Below are 24,333 nucleotides of genomic sequence, written 5' to 3'. Positions count from 1 at the left end.
TTCATGAGCACTATATATCTGAAGTATTGTCCTCTCCTTTGGAAATACGGAGACTAAGACATGGTTCCTGCATAGAGGACATAACAGAAATTCCTTGGATCACCATCCTTCCTTTCTCCATTCTTTACTCCAGTCCTACTTGTCTAGATAAATTCTCCTGAGCCTGGAACTGTGTCTAATGGAATAAAAAGATGTGAAGAGATTAATTTAATACAGTGTACTCCATGCAACAAAGTTTATTCCAGATATAGAAATGACTGAAGAGTACATTATAGAATTCCTAGGGTGAGTATGAGGGAATCCTATGGAAGCTGACTTCTGAGTGCATTATAAAGGATAAAAGGATCTTGCATATCATCAAGTGGGAGTAATGTGCTCCTGCGGGAGAGAAAAGCATGTGTGAAGGCCTGCAGGTGTGGAATAGCACCATGTGTTCTAGAAATACTACTTTGGTATTTCTGCAGCATAAAGTTTAGTGGAATGGGAATGGGATAGGGTCAGAGATGAAACTAGGGTAACAGGTAATATTTTAAGTGCTAAAATCTTTTGTTTGATCACCTTTTTAATTAAGACAATGGTAGTCTCCACCAAAGCTGATGGTATTACTAATCCAAATGTGAAGCCATATAATGGCATATTTCCATCCTCCTGCTTTAGAGAGTTAAGCAAGGTTCTGTGATCAGCTAACTTCATGCTAGTGTTCTGTGGGTAGGTGAGAATGGAAAGAAGATAATCCCTGGGGTTTATGGTCTTATTAAGGATACAGAATATATTCACACAAACAATTTAGAGCACTTACTGATCAATCTACAGACTGGTGCAAACTAAAATTGTAAAGACAGTGTGTAAGCACAGTCTTGACATTGGATTATAGGAATGATTAGGAAAGTGTGGGATTATGGACAGTTTGATTTTTTTTTTTTTTAAGATTTATTTATTTATTTTTTTATACAAGCACTGGGTACAGCCAGAAGTGCGGGAGGGTAAGAGAATTCACCAGAGCCAGAGCAGGGAGCAGAGCAGGCAGATGGACCGAAGTACACTGCTGAGGGGAGGAGGGGAGCAGTGGGCGGCAGGAGAGGTCTGTGCGCCATGTGGGACCCTCCTCCAGTGGCTGGGGAGCAGCCGGGGATCAAACCGGCAATGCAGAGGCTGCGCAGCTTTGCAGCCCAGCGCTCAACCACTGCGCCACCGGGGAGGCCCGACAGTTCGATTTTTGACTTAAGAAAAACAATTTCCATCAGAGCTAGCTGAACATGAAAATGCAAAGTTGAGGAATGTGCTTGCAAATCAAAAACTTGGATAAGTTGTCCTTTCATAGAACTAGTGTCGACTTTAGTCAGGCCAAGGGGTTTCTGTGTGGACCATTCTGGAGCCTTTGACCATTAAATCATATTTTACCCTTAGGTAAACTCAAATTTAGGATTGATGTGTTTTATTCTGTCTTGTAAGGATGGGGGTGCTTTTCACTTTCTAGCTCTACACTTTATAAACTATTTAAATTTGACAATGAACATTTATTATTTTTAACACTAAAAAGTAAAGATAATTCAGTTTTGAACAATGAAATTTAATAACAAAGACTTTAGTACCATTTCATGTCTATTAAATTTACCTATCCATATCTACACACAAGTAAACATCACCGGGCTAAATAGTGTTGAAAAACTCATTCTACTTTGGAAAGCCATAGCCATAAAAATGTTCATACTCTGTGACCCAGAAACTCTGCTGCTGAGACAGCCTAAGAAAACAAATCCAAAGAGGGGAAAAACTATACAATTTTATAAAAATTTATATACAACATCTGTACACACAAAAATTGTAAAAAGGCAAAAAAAAAGACTTTAAAGTCATATGAGGAAAATTAGGAAAATATAGATACATCAGCTGGATGGAATATTATTATAGTACCGAAATGACATAAACACTTCTGTTAACAACATAGCATGTTTACAATTTAATGAGGAAAAAATTACATATACACTGATTACAGCTGTGTATATAATGAATTCCATGAGGACAACTAGAAGAAAAGATGTATAATGAAACAGCTGTTGCTCTAATGTAGTGAAATTATTTTTTCAAATGTATGTTTATTAATGTAATGATTTATAGCACTGTATATGATTTTTTTTAAAGATTTATTTATTTTTTATACAAGAACTGGGGTATAGGCCAGATGCACGGGAGGTTGGGAGGATTCACGAGAGACAGAGCGGGGAACAGAACAGGCAGACTGACAAAATACACTGTTGAGGGGAGCAGCGGGTGAGACAGGAGAGGTCTGCTGCGCCATGTGGGTTTCTCCCTGGCAGGCTGGGGATTGAACTTGTGCTGCAGAGGCTTCGGATTGCTTCATAGTGCGGTGCTTAAGCCCTTGAGCCACCATGGAGGCCCTGTTTTGTTTCTTTATATTCCACATATGAGTGAAATCATCTGGTGTTTGCCTTTTTCTTTCTTATTTATTTCTCTTAGCACATTTCTCTCCATTTTTGTCTATGTCACAAATGGCAAGATTTCACTTTTTTTACTAGCTGAGTTGTATTCCATTGTGTGTATATACCACATCTTCTTCTTCACATCATCTGTTGTTGGGTACTTACGTTACTTCCATAACTTGTCAGTTGTAAATGGTGCTAGGTTGAACATAAAAGTGAATATATGCCTTCAAATTAATGTTTTTGTATTTTGGGGTAGATAATTAGAAGAAGGATTGTTGGATCATTTGGTAGAGTTATTTTTAATGTTTTGAAAAACCTCTATACTATTTCTATATTTATATATGGACCAGTCTACACTCTCACCAAAAGTGTGTAAGAGTTCTCTTTTCTCCACATCTTTGCCAATACTTCTTGGTTTTGGTCTTTTTGATATGGGCCATTCTTACAGTTATGAATTGGTATTTCATTGTGGTTTTGATATGCATTTCCTGATACAAGTTATGATGAGCATTATTTCATGTGCCTGTTGACTATCTATATATCTTTTTTGGAGAAGTGTCTGTTTAGTACTTTGGACAATTTTTGGATTGAGTTACCTGTTCTCTTCTTGTTGAGTTATGTGAGTTCTTTGTAGATCTTGAGTATTAATCCCCTGTTGGGATATAATGTACAAAATTTTTCTCCCTGTGGTAGGGTGTCTTTTTTTTTTTTTAAAGATTTATTTGTTTATTGGGCCTCCCCGGTGGCACAGTGGTTGAGCGCTGGGCTGCGAAGCTGCCCGCAGCGTCTGCAGTGCCGGTTCCATCCCCGGCCGCCAGGCGAGGGTCCCACATGGCGCGCAGACCTCTCCTGCCACCCACTGCTCCCTTCAGCAGTGTATTTCGTCACTCTGCCTTTTCTGCTCCCCCTCTGGCTCTGGTGAATTCTCTCACTCTCCTGCGCTTCTGTCTGTACCCAGTGCTTGTATAAATAAATAAATAAATACATAAATAAATACATAAATAAATAAATCTTTAAAAAAAAGATTTATTTGTTTATTTATACAAGCACTGGGTACAGCCAGAAGCACAGGAGGGTGAGAGAATTCACCAGAGCCAGAGCAGGGAGCAGAACAGGCAGACTGACAAAGTACACTGCTGAGGGGAGCAGTGGGCACGGCAGGAGCGGTCTGTGCGTCATGTGGGACCCTCGCCGGTGGCCAGGGATCGAACCGGCTCTGCAGAGGCTGGGGGCAGCTTTGCAGCCCAGTGCTCAACTGCTACGCCACCAGGGGAGGCCCTGGTACGATGTCTTCTTAATGATAATCTGTTTTACTGTACAGAAGCTGTTTAATTTGATGTAGTCCCATTTATTTTTGCTTTTGTTTCCCTTGCTGTTGTAGTCAAGTCCCTATAGACATCCCTGAAGCCAACATCATGAAGTGTTTTGCCTGTTTTTTCTTCTTTGTACTTTATAGTTTCTGATCTTACATCCAAGTCTTTGATCCATTTTGAATTAATTTGTATATACAGTGTGAGATAGTAGTGTAGTTTAATTCTTTTGTATGTGGATGTCCAGTTTTCCCAACTCCATTTGTTGAATAGACTTTCACCATTGTATGTTCTTGCTTCCTTTGTCATTAACTGTCCATTTAATTATGGGTTTATTTTTAGGCTCTCAATTCTATGCCATTGATCCGTGTGTCTGTTGTTATCCTATCATACTGTCTTGATTACTATTCTGTTGCTTTGTATTATAATTTGAAATCTAGGAGTATAAGATTTCTGTTCTTTTTCTTTTTTCTCAGGATTGATTTGATTATTCAATGTCTTTTATGGTTCCATGCAAATATCAGTAATTTGCTGTTTCCTTGAAGAAAGCCATTGGAGTCTTGATAGGGATTGCATAAACTCTGTATATTGTTATTGTAGTAGGATTATAGGTACATTTTAAATTCTATAATATGTTTTTTTTAAGGATTTATTTTTTATTTATACAAGAGCTGGGGTTACAGCAGGGTGAGAGGATTCACCAGACACAGAGAGGGGAGCAGAACAGGCAGACTGACCGAAGGTACTGCTGAGAGGAGCAGCGGGTGAGACAGGAAAGGTCTGCCATGCCATGTGGGATTCTCCCTGGCTGGCCGGGAATCAAACTGGCGCTGCAGACAGCTTCACATTGTGGCGCTCAACCCGCTGCACCACCAGGGAGGCCCTATAGTATGTTTTTTCAGTAAATAAAATTGGAAAAATAAAGAGTTTCAGATTATTGACTTAGATTATTGTTACCCTGGGACTTTTGCAGAAAAAAGAAGAAAGAACTTTGGAATTTTTTTTTTTAAAGATTTTTTTTTTTATTTATACAACAGCTGGGATACAGGCCAGAGGCACGGGAGGGTGGTTCACCAGAGACAGAGTTGGGGAGCAGAACAGGCAGACAGACCAAAAGCACTGCTGAGGGGAGCAGCGGGCGAGACAGGAAAGGTCTGCTGTGCCATCTGGGAATTGCCCTGGCCAGCCTGAAATTGAACCGGTGCTGCGGAGGCTGCAGACAGCTTCACAGCACTGCCCTTAACCCGCTGCGCCACCTGGAGGCCGAACTTCAGTCTTAATTCCTTTCCTCATTCTCTCAATAGTCAAAAGAATTATCCTCAGGCAAGAAGGAAATCTCTACTTTCTTAGAGCTTTATAAAAAAATGAACAATCTCAGGGCATATAATACTGGAATTGGCATCATCCTGGGGGAGATTGTAGATACCATTCTTAGAAATTTTTAAGAGAAATGGAAAAGTTGGTTGATTTATGTATTAATATTACTAAGGAAGAATCAAATTTAATAATTTTCAATAGCTTCTTTATTGAGATGAAGTTAACGTACAACAAAACTCATCCTTGTAAAGTACACAGGAGTAGTTTTTAGTATATTTACAGATTTATGCAAACCATCGCTAATTATCTGTTTTTAGAACTCCTAAAAAACAGTACCCACTGGCAACCACACTGCACTCCTCTCCTAGCCCCTGGCAGCCACTAATCTACTTTCTATCTCTCGATTTGCCTATTGCAGACACTTCCTATAAATATAATCATGGGGCCTCTTCTGTTTCTCTCCTCTTTCTTTTTTTCTTTTTTTTTCTTTTTATTTATTTATTTGTTTGGTTTTTTGTTTATACATGCACTGTGTACAGTCAGAAGCACAGAAGGGTGAGAGAATTCACCAGAGCCAGAGTGGGGAGCAGAACAGGCAGAGGGACCGAAGTACACTGCTGAGGGGAGCAGCGGGCGGCAGGAGAGGTCTGCGCGCCATGTGGGACCCTCCTCTGGTGGCCGGGGAGCAGCCGGGGATCGAACCGGCGCCGCAGAGGCCGCGGGCAGCTTCGCAACCCAGCGCTCAACCACTGCACCACCGGGGAGGCCCCTCTCTCCTCTTTCACTTAGTGTAGTGATATCAAGGTTCATTCATGCTGTATCACTTATAATACTTCATTCCTTTTTGTGACTGAGTAATTCTCCACTCCGTATATACCACATTTTGTTTATGCATTTATCAGTAGGTAGATACAAGCTATTTCCATTTTTAGCTTTTGCGACTAGTGCTGCTGTGAACATTTATGTAAAACTTTTTTGTGGACAACTTTTGTGTTTTCAGTTCTTTTGGGTAAATATGTAGGAATAGAATTTTTGGGTATTGTGTTGTCTATATTAAAAATGTTTTTTAAGGACCTACTAAACTGTTTTCCAAGTGACAGTCCATTTATACTCACACCATCAATGTGTGAGAATTTGCTGATGGTCTTTTGACATCTCTTCCAGTTTTTCAGTGCAGTTCTTGGCAGGTAGTAAAGATTGAAGAGATCATTATTCTTACTGATATTGTCCTCATCGTTATTAGAGAAAATTAGATATTGAGATCCATTAGTTATAAGTAAAATGAAATTTCTGTCTTGTTTCTAGGCTATTTTTTTCTTTCTCTCATTAATTGGTAATGATATATATTTTTCCTTATTTTATATAGAGAGAATTACATGTATGAGAATTTCTTCCTTTCCCTTCAATGAACTTCTTGGACATGGCTCTGAATCTGTAAATATTAAGTAGATACATGTGTTCATATACTTAGGGCATGCCATTTCTTCCTTCTTGGTCTGAAATCCTGCCTCCCTGAATAGATTTGGTGAAGATAGGTCTACAAGGGCTTCTGTTGCATAATATTAAGTAGTTAAAGCAAAAGAGGGATGAAGAAGAAAATTAGAGACCAAGATCAGAAGCACAATAGGGTATGTATAGCCTCATACATTTTCCTGGTGGCAGTGTAAAGTGGTACAGCCTCTCTGGACAATAACTTGGTAGTTTCTTTTAAAACTAAACATGTAACTACCATATGACAGCTTGGGAATTTATTCCAGAGAAATGAAAATTTATTTTTGCACAAAACTACCTATGAATATTCATAAATACTTTATTTGTAATACCCTAAAACTAGAATCAGCCCAGGTGTCTTTCAGTAGGTGAATGGTTAAACAAACTGTGGTACATACATACTATGGGAAAATAAACAAACTATACAACTACCCAGCAGGATCTCTAGGGAATTATGTTGAGTGAAAAAAGCCAATGTGAGATAGAATACTGATTGGTGGCTACCAGAGGATGAGCTGGGGCAGTTGGGGTGGAGGGGAGCTGATAGTGGTGGTTGTAGTTAAGAGCAGCATGGGGATCCTGTAGTACTGGAACTGCTGTGTTCTCTGCTGTAGTGTATACACAAACCTGCACATAATAAAACTGTGTACAGACAATTGTATAAGATACATGCACACACACAGGAGTATAATTAAAACAGCTGAATAAAATCAATAGATTGTATCAATGATTATATATTATGTATTATATATTATATCATGAGTGAGATACTATAATTTTGCAAAATGTCACCATTGGGGAAACTGTGCAAAGGCGCTCTGTATTATTTCTTATACCTGTGTATGATTCTATAATTTTCTCAAAAAAATGGGAATCCAATTTTTTTAAAGATTTATTTTATTATGCATACAAGAACTGGGGTGTAGGCCAGAGGTGGCGGGGTGGGGAGGAGAGGATTCACCAGAGACAGAGTGGGGAGCAGATCAGATGGATCTGCTGAAATATACTGCTGAGGGGAGCAGCAGGCTAGGCAGGAGAGATCTGCTGTGCCAGGTGGATTAGCTCCCTGACCGGGGATCAAACTCATGCCGCAGTGGCTGGCAATAACTTGATAGCACTGAAACTTTAACCCCTGTGCCACCAGGGAGGCCCCTGGAAATCCAATTTTAAGTAACTAAACTGTTCACTGAAATTTTAAAGAGCTATAGCATACTGCTTTTATTAATATTAGTTTTTAATTGATTATTATTAAATAACTACTTAATGGAATCTTGGAATGGAAGGAATCTTGAATGATGTTTTCTACTCCAGGCGCTATTGCCAGTAGTTGTTCAATATAATCTTATTTTAACAAACTAGACAGGTGTTTCCTGAGAGATTGTTACTTAGCTTTTGTCTAAAATCTTTTCCCTTCTAAAATTTGTTGTGAGGGCCTCCCTGGTGGCACAAGGGGTTAAGATGCAACCTATGAAGCTATCCACCACTACTGCAGCACGAGTTCGATCCCCAGCCAGGGAGCTATCCACGTGGAGCAGCAGACCTCTCCTGTCTTGCCCTCTGCTCCCCTCAGCAGTGTATTTTAGTCAATCTGCCTGTTCTGCTCCCACTCTGTCTCTGGTGAATCCTCTCACACATACACACACCCCATACTTCTGGCCTGTAGCCCAGTTCTTGTATGCATAAATAAATAAATAAATCTTTAAAAAAAATTTACTGTGAATAACTTGGGGAGCTTTAAAAAAACATATTTCCAGGCTTCGTCGCTACAGATTCTGATTCAGTAAGTCTGGGGGTAAGGCCAGGCAACCTGCAAATAAAACATATCAGCTGATTCTGATTCATGAGATCAAAGGACTTAACTTTGGGATATTGAATTATAGTTTTGTAGTGAATACATAAGGGCCATTTAAGTTCTTTTGTGGTGAAGAAAGTATGTGGTTAGGTGATTTTTAAAAATATTTATTTTTTATTTATGCATACAAGAACTGGGGTATAAGCCAGAGTTGCGGGGGGTGACAGGATTTGCCAGAGAGAGAGGAGTAGAACAGGCAGATCTACTGAAATGCACAGCAGGCGAGACAGGAGAGATTGGCTGCGCCTAACCAGGGATCCAACTCAGGCCATAGTGACTGGCAATAGCTTGACAGAACATGAGACTTTAACCCCTGTGTCACTAGGTGAGAAATTTAAGAGCAAAGTACTGATAAAATTTTTCAAACACCCACATGTTGGAAAAGAATGTTTGACCAAACTAAGTATCTACTTGCTCTGAATCAACAAGAACTTTGAACAAAAAGGAGCTTGCCTTTCATTCATATTCATGTTGAAGAAGTCCTGCTCCATTTCCTAAACTATTTGGCCTGCTGACCATCCATGATTTATTTGGTACAAAGAAAGCAAAGACGTCTGCTTTAGTTCCATGAACTGAATAAAGAGAATGCTCTTGGTGGAGTGAAGAATGCTAAAACACTTTACAAGCTCTGAAAAGAATGTTCTCACTAACTTCTTGGTTTTGGGGGTAAAATTAATTACTTTTTTTTTAGAAGTTCCAACTAAAGTAATTGACTCATCCTGGTTCCTCCTTCCCTAAATCCTGGTAGTCAGCTCTGATGAGGAGCTTACTGTAAAGAATAGATGCAGAGTGTTAGCTGGGCTTAAGGCAGTATTTTTGTTCTTTAAAGCTAAAAATCTTATTGAAAATCTTATTGAAATCTGACCTTTTCTGGGGTCTCCCTCGTGGCACAAGGGGTCAAGTCTCAGCACTGTGAAGCTATTGGCAGCCGCTGCAGCATGAGTCAATTCCCATCCAGGGAGCTAACCCACATGGTGCAGCAGACCTCTCCTGACTCACCCGGTGCTCCCCTCAGCAGTGTATTTCAGTCAGTCTGCCTGTTTTGTTCCCCACTTTGTCTCTGGTGAATCCTCTCATTCCCATCTCCCCGCAGCTCTGGCCTACACCCCAGCTCTTATATGCATAAACACATAAATCTTTTTAAAAAAGGAAATCTGACCTCTTCTGCTCGGCCACTATGAGCAAATCATCAGAGCATTCTCACTTGGAGATTCTTCATACTGATGTCAGAATCCCGTCCCACCACTTCCCAAACTCCTGGGATACACTTTGAGTTAGTGAGTTGTCCTGTGGGAGCCCACTCTCTCTTGTCTTGAAGCCAGGAAAGATCACCTCTACCCCTTCCTCTCAAGAGTATTCACAGCAGAACAGACATCTCTCCAGAGAAACCTGTGAGGTTTCCCTCTTCTTTACCCTGGTCTGACTGGGAGTGGAGTCAAACAACCAGCCCTAGCCCCGTTGACTTTTATTGTTTATTTATTTTATTTTATTTTAATTTATTTTATTTTGCACCTCACTTTGGTTTGGGGTTCTCATTGTATCTATGCGCCTCACAGGACAAACTTGCCTTTAGTTCTTGTATTAGACATAACTTGGTACATAATGTAGTAAAAATAGATACATACGTGTGGGAATGATAGATAGCAATTTCCAGATGATGACTTCCTCTGAGGATGAAGGCAAAGGGGAGAGGTTTTAGATCTGGTTGTAACATTTTATTTCTTCTTAGAAAAGAGTTTTGAGGTAATATTGCAAATTGTTAACATCTGTTTACTTTCAGTGGTACATATAGAGCTGCCTGTTATATTATTTTCTCTATAGATTTTTTTTCTGTGTGTTTGAAATGTTTTGTAATTTAACATTAAATGGAAAAATTAATCTAGGTCACAGTAATTTTTCTGCTTTAAGTTTCTCTCCCCTTTATCCTCAAAGACAGAAAACTTGAAATCATCTCATAGAAACCACCCCAATTCCCTGCCTCCAGATACACCACACATGCATGCATTCTCTTCCTCTTCCCTTTAGGCACAGCAGAGGTGGGATCCCCACTCTGGATCCCCCTCCCTGTGAGCCTTCTCAGAACCTTGTGCCATTTATTTTTTCAATGTCTTACTCTCTTCATTCTTATCTTTATGCTGCCTGCCCATCAACATTTAAATATGTGCTAGTTTCTCTTAGCTTTAAAAAACAAAAATGCTGCCTCAAGCCCAGCTAGCACTCTGCATCTATTCTTTACAGTCAAGCTCCTCATCAGAGATGGCTACCTGGTTGTCTTTATCTGCACACCTGCTTCTCTTCAGTCCACTTCAGTCTGGCGTCTCATGAAGTTTCTCTTACCAAGATCAACAGTGACTTCTGTGTCACTAAATCCAGTGGCACTTTTCAGTTCCCAACTTTGTCACTTCTCAGCAGCATTTGACACCACAGACCTCTATGCTTCTTGAAATCCTCTTTCCATGATTTCCACATTACAGTATTTGGATTTTCTTCTAGCCTATCTGCTACTCTATGCTCTCCTTTATCAGCTGTTTTTTCCACTCTGTCTTAAAATAGTGGAGATTGTCAGGGCTCCATCCTACACCCTTTTCTCACTCTGAACTTTTCCTTAAGTGAAAGTATCTACTCTCATGGTTTGTTACTTTCTCTGCACCTTCCTTTTGATGCCCACACCTCTACCTCCAGCTCTGACCTCTGTTTTCTCAGCCACAGACCTGTACTCTTAAGTCCTCACTTAACATTGTCTTAGGTTCTTGGAGACTGTGCTTTTAAGTGAAACAAAGTATGATACCAGTTTTGTCATAACCTAGTTAATATAAGCAAGAGTTAAATTCCCACGGCTTATTTCTGTCCCTGAGAACATCACCAAACTTCTAAATAAAGGCCCAAAATACTTCCAGTAGTAAATCATCACTTGTTTTCATTCGGTCATTTCTGGATGATTTATTCCAGTTCAGAGTTACAAGTGGCCAGAGCATGGACAGGAGACCCTTCTGTCTCACGGTGCACTGACACAACTCACATGCACTCAGACTGGGCGGTTTTGACACACCTGTCAACCTAATGTGACATCTCTGGGATGTGGGAGTATACTGGAGGACCCAGAGAAAACCTCCACAGACATGGGGGGAACATGTAAACTCCACACAGGCAGTGGTTCCTATTGGCAATTGATTTTTTTTTCTCATTAATATTACAAAAACAATGTTGAATAAAATGATGTTATTCAAGAACCTACTATATACTCAGCCGCTTCCTAAATATCACCGACATGACTCATAGATTCTTTCGTCTAAATATGTGCAAAACTGAACTCATTCATTTATCTTTTCTTGAATATTTTTTCCCCTTGGTAGTCCCTGTTTTTGGAAATGGCACCGCAAAGCTTGTAATTGCTCTAACCAGAAACCTGGGAGTCCTACTTGATTACTCTCCCACATTAGTCACATTTTTATTTAATCCTCTTAATTATACCTTCTACCTGTATTTCAAATCCTTCTTTTTTCTCACCATTTCTCACTGCCCACACCCTAGTGCAATTGCCTCCTAACTGACTTTTCTTTCTTAATTCTATAACAGATAAGACATTTTTCAGAATTTGAGATTTAGATATTTTATTTATTTATTTATTTTTAAAGATTTATTTATTTATTTATTTATACAAGCACTAGGTACAGTCAGAAGCATGGGAGGGTGAGAGAATTCACCAGAGCCAGAGCGGGGAGCAGAGCAGGCAGGAGGACGGAAGTACACTGCTGAGGAGAGCAGCGGGCGGCAGGAGGGGTCTGCGCGCCATGTGGGACCCTCCTCAGGTGGCCGGGGAGCAGCCGGGGATTGAACCGGCGCTGCAGAGGCTGCGGGCAGCTTCGCAACCCAGCGCTCAACCACTGCGCCACCGGGGAGGCCCTAGATATTTTATTTTGAATGAGATACTAAGGTGTACTAAATGACCTAGTGTGGTTCTCCTGCTGTATCCAGCTTTCAGAACAGTGGAGATACTGTTTTAAGCCACTAAATTTTGGGATAACTTGTTATACAGCAGTAGAGAATTGGAACACTTAGCTTCCTTAACCCCCTTCTTTCTGCTCTGTAATATAGAAGAATACAGTCAGTGATTTTCATCTGCTGTTGCAAATGCTGATGTTACTTTCACAGAGAATGTTAATGGGAGCTACATCTCCCTCCAATATGCACTGTCAATTGCTGGCTTTCTACTTGTTCATTAAAAGCTTCATCTTTTAATCCTGAGGCAGCTTTGATCTGTTTTCTTGGACTTCACCCCTCTTAAACATGTGCCTTGTCTGTATTCCCTAAAGCAACAGCAACGTGAAGGATTACAGTCATCAACTTTTGGTGGGAAAAGTCATTTCCTCATTGACTAAGAACTAAAGTTGTGTTTACCCCTGGGTAGTTCTAGGACATTTTTAGATGACTTCTTGCCCAACTATGAAAATAAGTTAAAGGAAAGACAGCCAGGGAGCTACCCACATGGCACAGCAGACCTCTCCTGTCTCGCCCGCTATTCCCCTCAGCAGTGTTTCAGTAGATCTGCCTGTTCTGCTCCCAACTCTGTCTCTGAATCCTCTCACCCACCACATGCCTGGCCTGTACCCCAGTTCTTATATGCATAAATAAATAAATCTTAAAAAATAGAACCAGGAGCACCAGAAAGGGGAGCTCACATTCTGAGTAGTACCATCTTTACACACCTCTGCAAAGAGGAGTTCCTTCTTGCCCAGTCACAGCCCTGCCCGTGATACGTGTCACAACTCAGCCAGTGAGAAGCCATCACCACCCTGAACTATCATGTTCCCTCAATGAGCTTTCATTAAAAGCCTAATGAGGGCCTCCCGGGTGGTGCAGCGGTTGAGCGCTGGGTTGCGAAGCTGCCCACAGCCTCTGCAGCGCCGGTTCGATCCCCGGCTGCTCCCCGGCCACTGGAGGAGGGTCCCACATGGCGCGCAGACCCCTCCTGCCGCCCGCTGCTCCCCTCAGCAGTGTACCTCGGTCCTTGTGCCTGCTCTGCTCTCCGCTCTGACTCTGGTGAATTCTCTCACCCTCGCGCGCTTCTGACTGTACCCAGCGCTTATATAAATAAATAAATAAATAAATAAATCTTTAAAAAAAAAAAAAAAAAAAAGCCTGATGAAACCAACCTTCCCTTTATCTGTCTTTGAGTCCATCTGCCATAGTCTGTAAACCTGGATTACCTATGAAGCTATCCACAGCCTCTGCAGCACGAGTTTGATCCCCAGCCAGGGAGCTATCCACGTGGAGCAGCAGACCTCTCCTGTCTTGCCCTCTGCTCCCCTCAGCAGTGTATTTCAGTTGATCTGTCTGTTCTGTTCCCCACTCTGTCTTTAGTGAATCCTCTCACCCCCTGCACCTCTGGCCTGTACCCCAGTTCTTGTATGCATAAATAAAGAATTCTTTTTTTAAAAAAAGAATTTTTTTTATTGTAAGATTTTTATTTTATTTATTTTTGCATAGAAGAATTAGGGTATAGACCAGAGGTGCAGGGGTGAGAGGATTCACCAGAGTAGAGTGGGGAGCAGAACAGGTGGATTTACTGAAATACACTGCTGAGGGGAGCAGCAGGTGAGACAGGAGGCATCTGCTGTGCCATGTAGGTTAGCTCCTTGGCCAGGGATTGAACTCTGGGCCACTTTGCAGTGGGAGGGCCATCGAGGTGGTAGCGCTGGGACTTCACCCCTAGGCCACCAGGGAAGCCCCTAAAATTCCTATTTCAAAAAAAAATCAGACAGTGGGACTCTCTAGACAGCAAAGAACATAGACAAACTATGTTTATTTGCATTCCTATAGATGAATCTCACAATATAATGTTAAGGGAAAAATCCAAGTACAATAGACTACATGGTGTGTGCTTCTATGTCTATACAGTTTAAGAGCAATGAACACCAAGCCTTACATTTTAGGCATACATGCTCAGGGTTAAACTACATAGGAAAGCACAGAAATGATTATCATAGAAGTTGAAAGCATGCTAATTAACTCTTTATTGGAGAGAGGCTCAAGGGATTAGTGAAAGCGCTAGAAAAATTCTGTTTCTTAATTACATAGGTATTTGCTTTCTAATTATAATTTAAGTTATACTTACATATTTTTAAATTTTAATTTAGGGGTTACATTTTTACTCCTCCCTGTGTACTCATGTTCCACTCATTCTCCACCAAACTACCTGTCCCAATACCCCACCTGCCACCCTCACCTCCTTCCCTCCCCCCTTTCTCTTGGGTTACCATTAAATTCTTACACTAAATCCAAGATTTATTCCTGCTCTGTTTTGCATGTATATGTTTTTTGATTATTTATATTCCACAGATGAGTGAAACTATCTGACACCTTTCACTTTCTGACTTATTTCACTTAACATAATCATCTCGAAGTCCAGCCACTTTATCCCAAAACACACCATTTCATCTTTTTTAATAACTGTATAGTATTCTATGAGTATGCATTCCATAATTTCTTTATCCATTCATCTGTTGATGAGCACTTAGGTTGGTACCATGGATTGGCAATTGTGGACAGTGCTGCTATGAATAAAGGAGTATATGTCTTTTCATATTTGAGTTTTCATATTTTTTGGATAAATATCTTGCAGAGGTATTGCTGTATTGTATGGGATTTCCATTTTTATTTTCTTTTTTTTAGGATTTATTTATTTCTGCATACAAGAGCTGGGGTACAGGCCAGAGGTGTGTGGGGGCAGGGTGGGGGTGAGAGGATTCACCAGAGACAGTGGGGAACAGAACAGGCAAACTAACCGAAGTACACTGCTGAGGGGAACAGCGAGGGAGTCAGGAGAGGTCTGCTGTGCTGGCTCCGTGGGTGGCTGTGGGTTGCTCCCTGGCCAGCTGGGGATCAAACTCGTGCTTCACAGGTTGCGGATAGCTTCATAGGTTGTGTCTTAACCACCAGGGAGGCCCACCACTTTTATTTTCTAAGAAACCTCCAACCATTTTCGATAGAGGCTACTTCAACTTATATTCCTGCCAGCAGTGGATGAGTGTTCCTTTTTTCTACATGTCCTCGCAAACATTTATTGTTTCCATTCTTTTTGATATGGTGCATTCTCACAGGAGTGGGGTGATATCTCATTGTGGTATTTTTCTTTTATCATAAAAGATGTTAAGTGTCTCCCTGGTGTCGCAGGCGGTTGAGCACAGCGCTGCAAAGCTGTCCACAGCCTCTGCAGCGCGGGTTCGATCCCGACCGGCAGGGAAGATACACACATGGCGTAGCAGACTGCTCATCTCTCACCCGCCGCTCTCCTCAGCAGTGTATTTCACTCAGTCTGCCTGTTCTGTTCCCCACTCTGTCTCTGGTGAATCCTCTCACCCTCCCGTGCATCTGGCCTATACCCCGGTTCTTGTATGCATGAATAAATAAATCTTTTAAAAAAAATGATGTTGAACAAATTTTTGTTTGTGGGGCATCTGAATGTCTTCTTTAGAAAATGTCTATTTAGGTCTTTTGCTCATTTTTGGATTGGGTTGTCCTTTGGTTGGATTGTATAATAAGTACTTTGTATATTTTGGAAGTTAGCCCCTTGTCAGATGTGTAATATACAAATTTTTTTCCCATTGTGTAGGTTGTCTTTTTATTTCTGTGATGGTTTCTCTTTGAGATACAAAAGCCTTTTATTTTGACTTCGTCCCACTTGTTTATTTTTGCTTTTGTTTCTCTTGCCTTTGGAGTTGAGTCTCCAAATTTATTTTTAAGGTAGATTTCCTGTAGTGTATCCCCTCAGATTTCTTTCTAGTATTTTGTGGTTTTGGTTTTCGTATTCAGATCTTTAATCCCTTCTAATTTAAATTTTGTATATGGAGTTAATATACTTACATATTTTAAATAATTCTATATGAATGATATATTTCAGAGAAAAAGTTTTTAAAAAGCAATCAGTTGACTTTCCCATCCTAGAGGTATAATTTTAAATAGATTTGCTAAGCATATTTATAAAGTATGTTGTTTTTTCTGATTAAAAAAGTAATACATATTCATTATAGAAAGCATGTATAATAGAGAATAAAAATAAAAATCATCCATAATTCTACCACCTTTGACATTTTGGTTATTTCCATGTAGTTTCTACAGTCTGTTGGTAATATATCTTTTTTTAAGCAAAATTGGGAACACATAATACATGTTGTCTTGAAAGCTAATCTTTTGTTTCATTTCCTGTATCATGAGCATTTCCCCATCCTTAGACCTCCTTTGAACTAGTCATTTACTGTTGAAACTAGCCCCAAGCTTATGATTACATCACCCCCATGCAGTTTGCTATTTTGCATTTTTGAAGTGTCACTGATAAACATTAAAAATCTGAACCAGGGCCTCCCCGGTGGCGCAGCGGTTGAGCGCTGGGTTGCGAAGCTGCTCGTGGCCTCTGCGGCGCCGGTTCGATCCCCAGCTGCTCCCCTGCCACCAGAGGAGGGTCCCACATGGCGTGCAGACCTCTCCTGCCGCCCGCTGCTCCCCTCAGCAGTGTACTTCGGTCCTTCTGCCTGCTCTGCTCCCCGCTCTGGCTCTGGTGAATTCTCTCACCCTCCCGCGCTTCTGACTGTACCCAGTGCATGTATAAACAAAACAAACAAACAAATAAATAAATAAATAAAACATGCCTCTATTTAAAAAAAAAAAAAAATCTGAACCAGCATTCAGAGAAAGTGAAAATTTTCTACTCCCTATTGGAATTTATTTCTTACAAACTAAAATTAGAGACTATGCTCATGTAAATAAAACCTTATAATTTAGATTAGAAATCTATGTAGTATTTCTGAGAGAGTGAAAATTCACCTCTTGAAAAAATGAACAGTGCTAAAACTCTGACCAGTAGACTCAATACCTCTTTACAAGGAATTCTTCTAGAAAGTTTTGTCATAAAAAATCATTGTCGGGTCTCCCCGGTGGCTCAGCGGTTGAGCGCTGGGTTGCGAAGCTGCCCGCGGCCTCTGCAGCGCTGGTTCGATCCCCGGCTGCTCCCCGGCCACCGGAGGAGGGTCCCACATGGCGCGCAGACCTCTCCTGCAGCCCACTGCTCCCCTCAGCAGTGTACTTCGGTCCTTCTGCCTGTTCTGCTCCCCGCTCTGGCTCTGGTGAATTCTCTCACCCTCCCGCGCTTCTGACTGTACCCAGTGCTTGTATAAATAAATAAATAAATAAATAAACAAATAAATAAATAAATAAATCTTTAAAAAAAAAAAAAAATCATTGTCATCCTCAAGACAAACTGAGGAGCATAGACATATTTAGAAATTTTCCTTTCATTATTTTTGACCTATAAAAACTTAAGGTTTTCCTTGTTTGGAATGACATAGAAGTCCTTTTTTTTTTTATGTTTCTTTGATAGAATGTCATAGCTGTCTTTCAATGTTTGTGAAATTATCACTAGGATAGTTTAAATTTGGCATATTTAGATATTCTTAATTATTTCCCAATAGCCCTCCAGCTAGCAACAAGGCACTCATTATTGAGGGTGCAGGATGCATTCCAAATAAAGTTTATCTGTATGTGTTGTCATATACAGTAAATATTTACCCCATTAAATGGTTTCTTCATATTTCTGCTTTTACAGCTAACATATTTTTTTCAAAGTGTTATTACAGTAAGTATTTAGAATTTATTTAAAGAAAAGGGTAAAAGTTATATTTGGAGATCTGTACCAATAATTTTAACTATAATTTTTCAGCCAGATTATTCCTGAGTATGCTGTAAAAATCAGCTAGCTTCAGTATTGCCAAGATAGCAAGAATTTTTTTTTTATTATTTCAGAGTAACTGGTAATTGACAAACTTGATTAAATATGACAAACCCATGTCTTTCAGCTTTTTCTATGGAATGATGAATGTAATTGAGTTTTTGCAAATGATAGCTTTCAGTTTGTTTTCTGGGTATTCAAGTACTCTAAAGATGTTAAGTAAAATATTTTGTGGGTAAAAGTAAAGATATGATAGATATTTTTCTTCTTCTCAAAAGCAGTAGTAAGAACATCTGTGTAGGAAGTATTTAGGGATAAAGCAAATGGGACATCTTCCTACTTTCTCCCAGAACAATGATTAATCTTTTCCTTCAATTCAGCGAAGCTTCAAAGCAATGTGAGCTGTGTGACAGTCCAACACAGGGGAGTATCAGTATCCAGTTCTGATTTGGCCTGGGTGGTTCAGAGTAATCACCTAACCTTGAAACCAGCTGCTTCCACTGGTGGCAGTTTTTGCTGTCCCCCCACCCATTGCCATGTCATGTACTTTGGCAGACAGCTCCTTGACAGTGATGCTCACTTTTTTTGTCCCCAGAAACAACTTCACTCAAAGCTTCCTGGTGCATTTCAGTAGACCTCACTTCAGCTGTAACCCTGACTGGAGCCAAGGTGACCAGATTTGAGAATACCAATTCAGCTTGGCCCACAGGGACAGCCGCAGTACCACCAGTTTTGTAGATGTCCTGGAGAGACAGGTGCACACACTTGTCAATTAAACAAATTGGTGATAGGATGCAATCCAGAGCTTCAAGCAGTGTGGTTCCACTGGCAGTGCCATCTTGCCATCTTTATAGGTGACTTTCCATCCCTGGAACCAAGGCATGTTAATGTTAGCGCTTGGCTCCATCATGTTGTTACCATTCCAACCAGAAATGGGCACAAATGCTTCTCAGTCAGGGTTGTATCCGATTTACTTAATGTCAGTGCTGACTTCTTTAACCATTTCCTGATATCTCTTCTGACTGTATGGTGGCTTGGTGGATTCCATTCTCGGAGAGCCAGCAATTAGTTGCTTCACACCCAGTGTACAAGTCAGAAGGGTCTGCTCACAGGACTGCCTATTCTTGGAGATACCAGCTTCAAATTCACCAACACCAGCAGCCACAATCCAGTCAGCACAGTCAGCCTGAGATGTGCCTCTAGTCATGTTTTTAATTTTTTTTTTAAGATTTAATTTATTTATTTATACAAGCACTGGGTACAGTCAGAAGCGCTGGAGGGTGAGAGAATTCACCAGAGCCAGAATGGGAAACAGAACAGGCAGACTGACGAAAATCACTGCTGAGGGGAGCAGCGGGTGGCAGGAGAGGTCTGCACGCCATGTGGGACCCTCGCCAGTGGCCGGGTATCAAACTGGCGCTGCAGAGGCTGCGGGCAGCTTTGCAGCCCAGTGCTCAACTGCTGCGCCACCGGGGAGGCCCTAGTCATGTTTTTTTTTTTTTTTTTTAATAGAGGCATGTTTTTATTTATTTATTTGTTTGTTTGTTTGTTTGCTTGTTTATACATGCACTGGGTACAGTCAGAAGCGCGGGAGGGCGAGAGAATTCACCAGAGCCAGAGCGGGGAGCAGAGCAGGCAGAAGGACCGAGGTACACTGCTGAGGGGAGCAGCGGGTGGCAGGAGAGGTCTGCGCGCCATGTGGGACCCTCCTCCAGTGGCCGGGGAGCAGCCGGGGATCGAACCGGCGCCGCAGAGGCCGCGGGCAGCCTCGCAACCCAGCGCTCAACCGCTGCGCCAACGGGGAGGCCCCCTAGTCATGTTTTTAATAAAGTCTCTGTGTCTTGGAGCATCAGTGACAGTCACATTAAATATTTGCTGGCCTCAAATTCCCACAGGGAGGTATCGATGGTGATACCACGCTCATGTTCACGTCTCAGTTTATCCAAGACCCAGGCAGACTTGTGGGAGTCCTTCCATATCTCAGCAGCTTCCTCCTTTGAGTTTTCAATGTTTTTTTTTTTTCTTTCGATCCTACCACTTGTGTAGGTCAGGTGACCACTGGTGGTGGAGTGGACTTGCCCGAATCCCCATGTCCAATGACAACGACATTGATGTGAATCTTTTCCTTTCCCGTTTTGGCTTAGACGTAGCTGTGGTTTTTACCACACCTGTTTTCCTATGGCAAACCTATTATGAAAAAACTATGCCTATTTTTAAAAGAAGAAAAATTGTAATAAAAAACCTCAAATTTCAGTAGGAATGAGGATATAATAGTCAAGTGAATTTAAAGGCAACCCATGTATGTGCCAGTGGAGATGGAAAGAACCTTTACAGAGCCTATTATCTGGTAAAACTTGAGTAGGGAGGGGTTGGAAGAGCATTCTAACAGGAATGTTGTGTTTTGTAGTTGGTGTGTGGGAGCAATTGATGTGCACCCCTTAGAAGCTTGACTGTCAGGGCAGTAGAGGTAACAGAAACCAATGAGCAGACATGGGACTCCTAGGCCAACCTGGCTGATTGTAAAGTTGTAGGAGATAATCGTTGGTCCTTCTCAACCAGAACAAGATGGGGAGAGAAGAGTTCGCCACCCCATACCTCCCCCCCGCTTTGGAGCCTGGGCTGTCCCTGCAGTGGGCTAGTGTGCTCTGGCTCCATGGGCGAGGTATCTGGTCTTAAGATTAGCTCCCTGTGTTTGGATTCCCTGATTTTTAATATAAAAAAAAGTAATATGACATAATTTAAATAAGATTAAAGATTTTCAGATTTTTTTAAGACAAAAATTTTCAGTGAGATCAAACTGGATCAAACAGTATATCAAACTAGATCAAACTATATCTGTAAAACCACTGTTTTTTAGAGTGGGATTAGTATAGAAAGTTTGTTTCATCATTTTAATATTTTTCCTCTCTAATGATTTTTCTTTATTTTTATCTTTATTTTTAATAAGATGTTGCTAGTCATTTACTTTAGTCATAAAGAACTGCTTCTGTTATTTGCAAGCAGGTGTTCTTATATTTCTTTAATTAGAAACTAGTTTATGCCATAAAGAGTAATTAAAAATAAAATGATAGAATCATACAAATTTGATGCTTTCAGCCCCTTTAAATTTTTCATTTATTATGTGACTGTAAAGCAAAATTTTTCAACCTTAGCACTCTTGACATTTGGAGCCAGATAATTCTTTGTTATGCTGGGCTTTCCTGTGCATTGTAAGATGTTTAGCAGCATTTCTGACCTTTATCCACAATATTCTGGGTACACTCCCCAGCCATGAGACAAACAAACAAACAAGTCCCTAAATATCGCCAAATGTCCCCTAATGGGCAAAATTGCCTCCAACAGAGAATCACTGCCATAGTGTATTTACTAAAATTCTTATCATGCTTTTAAGGAGCATAATTTGAAATAAAGCAGTGTGGGGTAGTCACAAAGTCTACAAAATAAAAAAGCTGCTAGGAGGTCTTTTGGATCATTCACCATAAATAAAGATTAAAAATAATAACTACATTTCTTAATCAAAGACTAGGTTATCTAGGTAATTGGTACAGAACAGACCACTGAAAACATTTTAGTGAGCGCCACATAGGGAAATAAAATTAGTTAATAGCTACAGATGTCATTTATAGCTGTTTTTCTTCAATCATTGTTTTAAAATGTGAAGCAGCAGGAGCTGCAGATACTAAAGGACACACGAAGGTCCTTTTCCTATTGTGCTACCCCCAAATCACAGTAATTTTCCATGGCATGCTGAAATAAAAATGTGTTGTACTCCTTTGTCATTATGTCTACAACAGGTGATGCCCAGGGCCCTGCTGGGAATGTGGTTAATCTGGCTTCCTCTCCAAAATTCTTGACATTCTGTATCATGGCAAGCACTCAGCAGGCAAGCCAGTTCAAAGGGTGTTTTTTTGTTTAAACATATGTCAGAGGAAATAAAAAATGTAGTTATTTGAGAGAGAAAGAAAAGCAAAATGATTTCAAATTTCATTAAATTAGGCATGTGGGTGGGAAAAACATATACATGTCTTATCTGCCAACATCTAAATTTAATATGGATTTGAGAACCTCCATGGCACCTGGGTTGAACAGTTGTACAAAAATCTGAATAGAGATTATTGATGGCGCATTCAAGGGCAGACAACAGCTTTAGACTGCTAAAAGTGGGTGTCAAGAAGCAGGTAAGACTGGACCAAATCCAGTATGGTGGGAAAAAACCCTACTCACTAGATCTGCGTTATTTTCCTTTATTCTGTGTCTTATACCTGCTGCAGAGCAAGTCAGGAAGAGGAAAATAGATACATTTTTCCCTGATGCTTTTACTAAGTGAATTGAAATGTCTTTCTTTAAAACCCTGTTTCAAAAAAAAAAAATAGTGTGAAATGTTAATATATGATGGAACGTCAATGGTAAAATCATGGCATGCTATGGTCCTTATGTGACCCTTTTAGCTGTTTTCTATTGTAGATATAATTTGTTTGTCCCTGTAACTGGAAATGTGCTGCAAGTTCCTCCGGCAGTACCTGGCACATAGTAGGCGATGAATAGTTGCCGAATGAATATGTGAGGGCATGTCTTGGCATTGCAATATATACAGTATATCTAATATAAAACTTGTCTCAAAAAAAATAGTGTGAAATGTTAATATATGATGGAATGTCAATGGTAAAATCATGGCATGCTATGGTCCTTATGTGATCCTTTTAGCTGTTTTCTATTGTAGATATAATTTGTCCCTGTACCTGGAAATGTGCTACAAGTTCCTCCAAGCAGTACCTGGCACATAATGGGCAATGAATAGATGCTGAGTGAATATGTGGGAAGGGCATGTCTTGGCATTGCAATATATACAATATATCCAATATAAAACTTTCAAGTTAGTAGAGAAAAACATATAGAAAAGAAGGCTTGTACACAACACCCAAATTGAATTTCAGTTATTAATTCATGGCAATATTGTTTCAACTAAAACCCCATCACTTTTCCCTTCCCATATTATTTTGGAGCAAATTCTAGCAATACATTTTATCCGTAGGTATTTCAATGCCTAGCTCTAAAATACTAGGACTCATCTGTAAACATTAACACAGACCTTTATCATACCTAAAAAAATGAAATAATTCCTGAATGCCATCAGATACTCTGTCACTCTTTAAATTGTCTTCAGTTGTCTCAAAAATATCTTTTTTTTTTTACATATTTTTCTTATAAGTCAGGAATCAAAAGAGGTCCACATATTGCTATTATTTTATATGTTTCTTAAATATCTTGAATCGTTATGTTTCCCCATTTTCTTTTATTTCCCCCTTGTAATTTATTTGTTGAAGAAATGTTTTGTTTTGTTTTTGTTTTGTTTTGCACTGTTTCCCACAGTTTGATGATTGTATCCTAATAGTGTCACTTACTTGAGTATCACTTATGTTCCTGTGTCTCGGGTATTTCCTGTAAACTGGTGATGGGAGCTAAAGACTTGATCAGATTCAGATTCATATCTCTTTTTGGCAAGTCCAAAAAGTAGGTGATGACCACATCATAATGACAGCAGTGTTGACTTTTTGCTCAGTGCCTTGTAAATTAATTTCAGTAACATTTGTTGAGTATTTTCTGTATGCCTAGCAACTGTATTTAAGTAGGCATTGTCATTTAATCGTATATAAAACTCATAATACTCGTACATATCAGTTTCTGTCTCATAACCAGATCTCTTATTAGGGCCAAGTCATCTGAAATGTCTTTCAGACAAACCCCTTAGTATATACCCAGTTGTCATTTATAGGATTTAATTTGGAATGTTGTCTGAATTTTCTCTTGACTGCATTCATTTAAAGCTGTAGAAAAAGATTCCTTGCTTAGAGGCATTTTTAAAAAATATATTAAAAAAAAAAAAAATAAAAAAAAATAAAAAATATATTAATAATGAAGCTCAAAGACCTATCATTTAGCTGCAACTTAATCGTACTGAAGCCTTTTGGTACTGAGAGTCACCATCTGTTAACCTCACAAAAACAGATATCTAAACTGCAAACAGGGCCAAGAGAATGCAGTATTTCCTGGGTCTCTTTTTGCTTTGCTCTCATTGTCTCCTGCAGGTGCTCTGCGTCCCTTTCATCTTTCTGCTTTCTTTGCATGCTCACAGCGCTCACAGTGTCCTCCTGTTGCCCAGTGTGAGAAACTGGCTCGTGATTGTAAAAGCAGAACTAG

At 40.1% G+C, this 24,333-nt stretch overlaps 1 protein-coding gene and 1 pseudogene across 1 annotated transcript in view; one reads left to right on the top strand and one right to left on the bottom strand.

Annotated features, from left to right (window-relative positions):
- The window catches only part of DIPK1A (divergent protein kinase domain 1A), a 101,970-nt gene that overhangs the window by 44,196 nt on the left and 33,441 nt on the right, over positions 1 to 24,333 (top strand). The window lies entirely within an intron of this gene.
- Positions 18,313 to 24,260, bottom strand: LOC119235838 (elongation factor 1-alpha 1-like; annotated as a pseudogene).

The sequence above is a fragment of the Talpa occidentalis genome, unplaced genomic scaffold, assembly GCF_014898055.3.
Source record: "Talpa occidentalis isolate TD23 unplaced genomic scaffold, MPIMG_talOcc4v2.1 talOcc4.9, whole genome shotgun sequence".
In the NCBI taxonomy this organism is placed as follows: Eukaryota; Metazoa; Chordata; class Mammalia; order Eulipotyphla; family Talpidae; genus Talpa; species Talpa occidentalis.
This window is presented reverse-complemented; position numbering and strand designations above follow the sequence as displayed.